Source organism: Aulonocara stuartgranti (assembly GCF_965226115.1).
Source record: "Aulonocara stuartgranti genome assembly, chromosome: 11".
Lineage (NCBI taxonomy): Eukaryota > Metazoa > Chordata > Actinopteri > Cichliformes > Cichlidae > Aulonocara > Aulonocara stuartgranti.
Window position 1 is genome coordinate 40,206,083 of NC_138947.1, and position 8,753 is coordinate 40,214,835.

Genomic DNA, 8,753 nt, shown 5'->3' on the forward strand with positions numbered 1-8,753 from the left:
GGCAGATTCCAGGCACATAACGGTAAGACAAGTGTAGGGTTGCAAGTAATGTCTTTATGGCAGTGTTGCAGGTCACCTGTTTTTTTTTATACATCTTTGCTTGCCGTACTCTTTAAAACAAAATAGTTGCCTGTCTGTCAGTGTAAAAAGGGTCCTGTACCAAGCCATTTGTAACTAAATTAATTTTAAATATGAATATTCTGCTCCAATCTGGACAAAAAGTTTTCACATATTTTGCATTTTTAAGTATTTTTAAATCACAAATGTATTTTAAACTAAAATTCATTAAAAGTCCTATGAAATGGATGTACTTGTTGATGTAAATGATTTAATTTCTTTATCTTCCTGTTGTGTTCATGTACGTATGCATAGATTGATATGTCATTAGTGCACAATTAGCAAATGTATCAATTTCTGTTCCAGGTACCATTAATAAGGAGGCAGTTCTATGAAAGATTGCTAACAAAGCTTCATGGAGCTGTACAACGCAGACCTGTAGATATGGACTATTTGCATTATGTCATCAGTCATGAATTGAGACTTATACGGTCATTTGGTAATATTTTAGCAGTACCACAAGATATTCTTAATGCCTTATCCAATCTTTTGAGACTGATAAATTTTCAAGACGGAGAGAGACACCCACATTCTTCTCTTGTTGATGTTGTATACACAGCGGGAGGACAACGTAAACTTAGTATATCAGAAGAATGTTTGCAAAGCCTCATCAACATGAAATTTTCCATTCCAAGTATAGCTCGGCTTCTGGGTGTCAGCAAAAGGACATTATTTCGTCGGATGCAAGAGTATGGACTTTCAGTGCATGCATCATATAGCAGTGTCACAGATGATGAGCTGGACAGCCTTGTTAGATCAGTTAAAAGGAGACTGCCACACATCGGCTATCGAATGATGATGGGGGAACTGCAGGCCATGGGATACCGTGTCAAATGGGAGCAAGTGTCTGCATCGATGCATAGGGTAGATGCTGCAGGAATCCTAGAAAGGATGGCATCTGTCGGCTGTGTTGCAAGAAGAGTGTACTCTGTAAAAGGTCCCCTCTCATTGGTCCATGTAGATACAAACCACAAACTCATCAGGTTTGTGTACAGTACGTGTTTGTATGTTCAGTACTCTGGATACACTGTAACTATTTTCATTTATGATTTGAGCATAAGGCATTTTACGTTAACGGTTAGAGGATTCAGGTAAATTTCTATTTCTACAAAGTAAAAAAAAAATTCCTGTTTAGTAAGCAAAGAAAAAAACAAGTTGATAAATTCTGACTTGTGGACAAATGTTATACTTGGACGTGTGTGTGTGTTTCACATTTTTCTTTTTTAGATATGGCATAGTTATATTTGCTGGGATTGATGGCTATTCGCGAAAGGTAAACAATATTCCATTGCAATCACAATTTCTTTTCTCAAAATTAATTAACTACCCTATAGAGAGAAAGTGGCGTATTCTTCTTCCACTCCTTTGACAAGAAATTTACGTTCATTAGTGTTGAGTTGTCTTTATTTTACTTTAAGAAAGTATATAACTGTCAGGTGTTCTTAGTTGGTTAGATATTGTGTTTGTTTCTTCAAAACAAAATCAGTTATTCATAAATTATTTTCCAGATAATGTACCTTGGTGCTGGAAATAATAACAAGGCATCAACTGCATTAGGCTTCTTTGTGAGCTCTGTTGAACAGTTTGGCTTTCCTTTAAGGTAATGTACAACCTTGATACATGCTATATTATTATTCAACCTTCTGAACACTTGTTTGTATTCTATTTCGTCATGCAGAGTTAGAGGAGACCAGGGTGTCGAAAATGTTGGCATTGCTCATTGCATTTTTACTGTTCGTGGTTGTGGCAGAGCAAGCTACATTTCAAGAAAAAGTGTTCACAATCAAAGGTAAGTTATATACAGGACTTAGCATATATATATATATATATATATATATATATATATATATATATATATATATATATATATATATATATATATATCATCTCTTTCTTGTAAACCCAAATCAATCATCACATTCACCAGCGTCTTATTCAATATTTATTCATTTATTTTTAAATACATGGGTCTTTTATCATTAGTAAATCAAAAACAGGTACAAGCCTGGATTTGTAAACTACTGTTCTTTTGATATTTTTTATGTTGTAGAGTTGAGCGCTTGTGGCGTGATGTCTGGATGGCTGTAACCAGTGTTTATTATGAGCTACTTCACAACCTTGAGGAAGACAGCCTGCTCGACCCCTCCAACAGCCTCCACCTGTTCTGTGCTCAGTACATCTTTGTGGAACATCTGCAGAAGGACCTTGACACTTTCAAGAACGGGTGGGATAATCATGCACTGCGAACAGAACAAAATCTTACGCCTAATCAACTTTGGACTATTGGACTTCTTCAAAATCCTGTCGCTCCACCAGAAAACACTGAGGTATGACTATAAAATGTGCTATTACAGATGTTTTATAACGCTTATGTTTTTGTACCTTGAAATTCATGACATGCATATATTTAACATGTGCACCTGTCTTTGTTTTTAAAGACTTTAACATACTTTTTTAATTGCTGCATACTATAGTTATACTGTTCATAACAAAAGCAAGTGGATTTTCAGGACATTCAAGAACATTTCTCTTTGGACCTTGACTGTTCGAGACCAGAGAGTGGTGGTGTAGTTCTTCCACCAATACAGTGTCCTTTGGGGCCTGAGGAGATGGCAGGACTGAGGGCAGCCATTCATCCTCTTAGTCCCTCCTTTGACAACGGAAGAGACCTTTATGAGAGAGTGCTGAACTACATCATAGTTCATTCAGTAACACAACAGAACCCACTCAGTTAGCCTTTCTCATAGGATTTGACCACATTATTTGTATTGTAATGACAAAATAGCAAATCAATCAATCTTAAGATGTATTTTCAGATTATATCTTTTTTAATTGCATCAAATACTGTTTTCACCTTTTATAACTTCATGTTTAAAGTAGCCACAGTCAGTTAAGCATCTCATGTCTGATGTTTTTGTAACTGGATTGATTAAATTTGTTTAACATGTCATACCAATAAATACTCTAAACAATTAAATGATATCATTTTAATGACTGAAAAAAACAATTCATCAAGTGTAAGAATATTTATTTTCAGCAAAACAGTTGCGATATCAATAAATTTACAATTTCACAGTGGAAAACTTTTCTGTAACAAAATAAAACTACATGCTTTATATACAGAAAATATATTTAAACAAAATTCACTTAAACTTCTTCAGACTTACAGAATTTAATTTGCGAACAAGTTGAATCTTAGACTCAAGTTTTTATGAATGCAGTCTTCTGAATGGGCTCCTCCGTTTTGTGAACATAGTTTTTAACATTATAAGAACAAAAAGTAAGTGAAACAACATGGAAAAATAATCTAACTGTAAATCTTTTTTCCTTTCTTACGCTGTTCCAAGAACTGAAATAGGTCTAAAGGGTTACACAAATAGTAGAAATACAGTGCAATACTGCATAACTTGTGATGGCATGCTATTTGAGTGTCAACTACACACGGCTGAAATCTCTCCCCATTGTGACAGCTGTTGTCATAAATTCTGTGAACTCGGTGTATGAGTTCATGTGTGCCACAGGAAAGATGATTGTGTTTGTGCAGGCACTTACAAGTGGGTAACATATGTAGTGTCCAGGCATCGTATCTTTGCATTGATGCTCAAATCTTACATGTATTTTAAAACTTGCCCTTTCTGAAGGAAGGCATGGTTTGTGTCTTTGTCCAGTTAACCACTGCATAATCGCTGGGACAGACATTCTCGGTGGTTGGTGTTTGGAAATCCAGTATTCTTCCTGGTCCTGTTCCTGGTCCTGTAGGACTTGTATCCCATACTCACAGCTCTTTTTGTCTTTATCCTGATCTGAAGAAGCAGATTTGACTTACTTTAAATCTTTAACTGTCATGCCACAAAATTTATTAATATGCAAAACCAATTTTGTCATTTAGACATGTGGTAGATTGTATAAAACATCAAAACATATAAACAAATCTTTACAGAGATTTCAGTTCCGTGATGACAATTTTGCAGAGTACAGTACGTTTGAAAGAAATGTTACAACACTATATTTGTAACAGCTGTTGTGTTAATGTTGGTTTGATGATAATATCAGTAACTGGCCGACGGCACAAACCTGAGGTTTCAAGGTTCTCCAGGAAGTCTTGGAAGAAGTTGATGATGGCATTTTCTTTGGCATGCCTTGGACTTCCCCTCTCACTCAGCTCAGGCTCAAGGATGCTCATTATGTAATCAGCATCCGGCTAAAGAGATTTTGGGGGGTGTCACGTGTTGTGATTTCAAATAAACAATAACAAATATATATATTCTTCAATAGTCATTAATCTGAGCAACCTAAATAAAGGCTGAAACAAAAAAGTCCTCACAGGGCTATTACTGCATCACATGTATTTTTAGAATCTGTTCTAAAAACAAAACACCTGAAATAAATAAAGACATATTTACCGCTGTATCATCATTCTCATCGCTGGGAACAAACAGGTTTGAACAGAGACTTTCGTGCCTTCCAATCACCTCCAGAAGGTTGTAGATCTTCATGCCATTTCTGATTTGCTGTAGCATTGGAGTCAGACGCACCGTAGCATACACAACAATTGATCTATTTAGAAAAGCAAACACAGTCATTAGTGAAACTGATGGGGTATGGTGGTCTAAACCAGGGTTTTAACTTACAAAATATTACTTTCAAATGTGTCTGGTTGGTATATTGTCTATTAAAATATACTACCTTATTATACTGTCCCGTTTGTCCAACTTCACAAGTCCTGTGTAACCACAGCTCACAATGTCTTCAGTGAGGTCTGTCAGGTTGTCTGCCACTTCCACCTGAAAACATACAAAAACAAAACAATAAATGATTTCAAGTTTTTGAAATTATGCAACTATACACACAGTATTGTGAAGGTTACTTTTAAAATGTATTCCACTACAGATTACAGGCCCCAAACTGTATTTTTTAACGTATTCCGTTACGTTACTAAATGAGAGTAACGTATTCTGAATACTTTGGATTACTTAATATATTATCATGCTATTTACAACTACATAAATGTGATTTATTACTCTTATTGAAGGTCCGCGGCTCCGAACCATAGTAAAGGGACCTCTGGCTAATATGTCAGGTTCGTGTCGGGCTCGAAGCCAAATACTAGCTTTACTTTGTTGTCTGGGTCAAATTTGCTAGTGAGAGACAGAGAGAGGCGTTGAAAGGCTGCTGCAAAGGAACTTATTGTTTCGGAGGAAAACACGAACACGGTGTACAGTCGAGTCTTAATAGCTTACTTACAACTGGGCTCGTCAGGCTCTCTTCTTGGCTGAAGTGGTTATTATTATATTTACATGCTTCCAGCTCCCGTTTCTGCTTGATGACAACTCGTACTTGTCCACTCTTCTTTTTTCTCCCTCCTCGCTCACAGACACATAACGAGTATGGCAGTCCATTCTCCCTGCAGCACGGACTAGACTGTCCATGAGGCTACATTCTTTAGGGCTATGACTGTAACACTGCCTATTAGCTTAGCACAACAACAACAACCAAAAGGCTCTCTCTCATCCAGGAAACACACAGTCGCAGAGAGAGCACGCGTCACCCTGTAACCATGGCAACCGTAACGCTGCCGCTGTGTAATTCATATATTTCAACAAAGTAACTGTATTCTAAATACCACCTTTTTAAACGGTAACTGTAACGGAATACAGTTACTCATATTTTGTATTTTAAATACGTAACGCCGGTACATGTCTTACGTTACTCCCCAACACTGTATACACACACAAACAATCAGCACTTTTCCACTAGTCTGTACAAACACAGCTCACCTTTTCGATTAGAGACCTATATTCTGTGTCATCCACATCATCTTTGGTCAGCTGAAGAATATCGAAGTTTCCTGTTGCAAGAAAATGATAACACCAGCTTCTCAGGAAGCATGGTGGTGGACCTCCCTGTGCAAGGCTCACTGAAAACACTTCTCCTGCAGTTCTGCAAGATACAAAGAAATATTTAACATGCTTCATATGCTACATAATCCTCGGAAATGTATAAAAACAGACAAACCTGTAGAAACTACTTTCTAAATCACTGATAGAGTAGACAGGACTCTTTCCCTTCTTGCCACTGCCTTCAAACAGTCGAGTCTCAATACCATGCATCATTTCTACATAGAGATACAGAAAGACAAAATAATTTAAAGGGTTAACCTTATACTTTATCTTAATTTGATTTGGCCATATTCAATATCTGAACTGTAAGTACAATGTACATAGCTATACCAGTCAAAAATTCTTTGCTTAATACACCAGTATCAATTCCTGCTTCTCCGATAAAAGTCACGTGGAGTTTGTTCACAGGGGAAGCCTTCTTCTGTCGTTGCCACTGAATGAAGCCTCTTTGAACAAGATCATTGCGAGTGATGCAAATCCTAAAGTTTTTGCTGGTATCCACCTGACTTGAAAGCCACTGTAGCACATCTGCTTCACTGAGAAAAAAAAAATATAAAATTATTTTTGTTTCTTAAAATGAAAGCAAATGTATTATAAACAAAACCAGATAATCTGAAAGGGCAAATAATATAAATCATACCTGACTAAATCAGTTAAAGGATCTGTTCTGTTGCTTGGCACACTGCACTCAGAGTCAGTACTGACATAAACGTCTGTCATGTGAGTGGAACTGTCCTCAGGTCTAAAAATTATGAACAATAGCAAAAATATATGTGATGTAACTTATGATGTCTTTTAACTGATTTTACTGCCATTTAAATTGGGTCCTGAGCTTAATAGGTACGGTGATTACATTGTGTGTTTCAAATATACTGTAAGCATTAAAATGTGGACCAAGTAAGTATTTACTGTAACTACATACTGAGCTCAAAACTGTAATGGCTTAAAAATTTTAAAAAGGAATCCGATGTAAACATAGGAAAATGTGTTTAATATGTATAAATTTGAACGAACCTTTCACCACACAGGCTTGCATGCTGGGCAATCTCATTCACTGGAAAGCAGCAAACACAGATTGGGCATTCTTTCATGTCCTAGAGAAAAAAAAATACTGTTAAAACATAAAAGAAACAATGATTTGTAAATATGTGGATTGAACATTATCACCTGCTTCATGTCAAGAGGCTCTCTACAAAAACTTGGTGAATTCATGACAGACAGAAGCTGGACATCAGTCTATGAAGTACAATTGTAATTACTACAATGTATTGTACATTAACAAAAACAGAATAGTCACACACACAAAAAAAAGCCTTCTATAATTACGTGCACAAATATCCCAAATATTTATAGACTGTTAATAAGGCAATATTCCACAATATAACATAAATTCACCTCATCTTCCTCTTCTGTTGACTGAGACTTCACACAATTGTTGACATGGAGTGCTAGGATATGCAGAGGCATACTTTCCTTGCACACCTGACAAGAAGCCTTTGGCATGGTTTGAAATTCAGCTGCATCTGATGGAAGAGGAGTAAGATCAAGGTCCTGCTGCAGCGGAACAACATACAAGAGGGTCTTTCCTGCACTGGAAACGTTGCGGATCAGTCTTCCTGTGTAGCCATTTACATCAGGAGGAATTGCTAAAAGTTTCCTCCTACCTTGACCACCTAAATACACAGATTAATAGAAAAAACATTGTACCATTTTCAACTTTCACTAGCATCTAAAAAAAATAATTTCAAAGAGGAAAATTATGCACCTGATGACTTGTGCAACAACCATCCTTGTACTCCATCCATTTTGGGATATTCTTCAGTTATCAGTTTATTAATCTAAAACAGTACATAAGGGGACACAATTGGTAAAACTACATAATTCAGAAATATTTTTATCAGTGCTAATATATGACCCAAACCAACTATCATTTGCATGTCTATCATTATGATTTGATATAGAACATGTTTATTTTTTTATGTAAATGCATTTCTCTTATATAAGTTTAACTACATTACCATTGTATGGCTCATATCATCAGTCAAGATGAGGGATCTCTTTCCCAGCCCTGCTTGGCTCAGCTGCAGCTCCTCACTAGCAGAAGGAGTGTTGGTGCAGCCTTTATTCACTAGATATATATATACACTGAATGGCTTGCTGGATTTAGGCCTCGGCGTGCTACTTTGGAGTGGGGAAAAGCGATTTTTCCCCCTTTTTTTGGTAAAAAATCCTGGAAATGACCTATATGTGAGAAGCAGAAATAATTTTCAAAATGCAGGGATTTTTTTTTTTTTACTAATCCAAATGATTAAAAGTATAATGGTTCAATACAATTTCTAACCTTGCCATCTCCGCCTGCACTGTATCTTTTGGGGTCTCGGCTTGTCCAACTGAGTGCTCGTGAGAGTGCTCAGCATTTGGTATACATGTGGTATTAGGTTGCTGAAGACTTTGAGCTAACCTGTTGATTATATCTTGTGCCGCTGTTATAACACGGGCCTCTAACTCCTGAAAGTGACAGGGGCATCACTGAATTTAGCAAATTTTAGCTGCCAGCTAGCTTGCTACAACGAATAGGCTAATGTTGGCATTTTACCACAACTTCACCAGATTTAGCTAATAAAAACTACACCTATGTCCAGTCGAGTGAAATAGCAAAGAAAGACGACGGAAAATGATTACTTACCTGTGGTTTAGAGGGTCCACTTGAACTTGATGCAGCCATTATTGAAAGAG